Source organism: Nestor notabilis, unplaced genomic scaffold (assembly GCF_000696875.1).
Source record: "Nestor notabilis isolate BGI_N333 unplaced genomic scaffold, ASM69687v1 scaffold19449, whole genome shotgun sequence".
In the NCBI taxonomy this organism is placed as follows: Eukaryota; Metazoa; Chordata; class Aves; order Psittaciformes; family Psittacidae; genus Nestor; species Nestor notabilis.
Window position 1 is genome coordinate 300 of NW_009943505.1, and position 391 is coordinate 690.

The window sequence follows — 391 nt, forward strand, 5'->3', positions numbered from 1 at the left end:
CAACCTCAGGCACTACAGAGGAAAACAGTGCCCAGTGATGCCATCCCCTACAGAACAGCCCCTATAGGGCAGGAAACCCCATCTCACATAGCACAGCCTCTATAGGGACCTGCAACTAGCAACAAGAGAGTATCATAGAACCCCAGACTGGTTTGCGTTGGAAGGGACCTTAAAGCTCCTCCAGTTCCAACTCTCCATATGGTCCCAATCCCACACTCGGGGGACACATGAAGGAACCAGTCCTGGGACCTGCTGAGCTCCTTCCTGAGGAGCAGGGGGACACTCACTCCATACCCTCGGGCCTCCCTGCATCCCCTTTCCCACTGCACGGATGGAGGTGCAGGACCTGGCGAGGGTCTGGGATGAGCGCGGGGCAGCGGAGGGTCTGCGC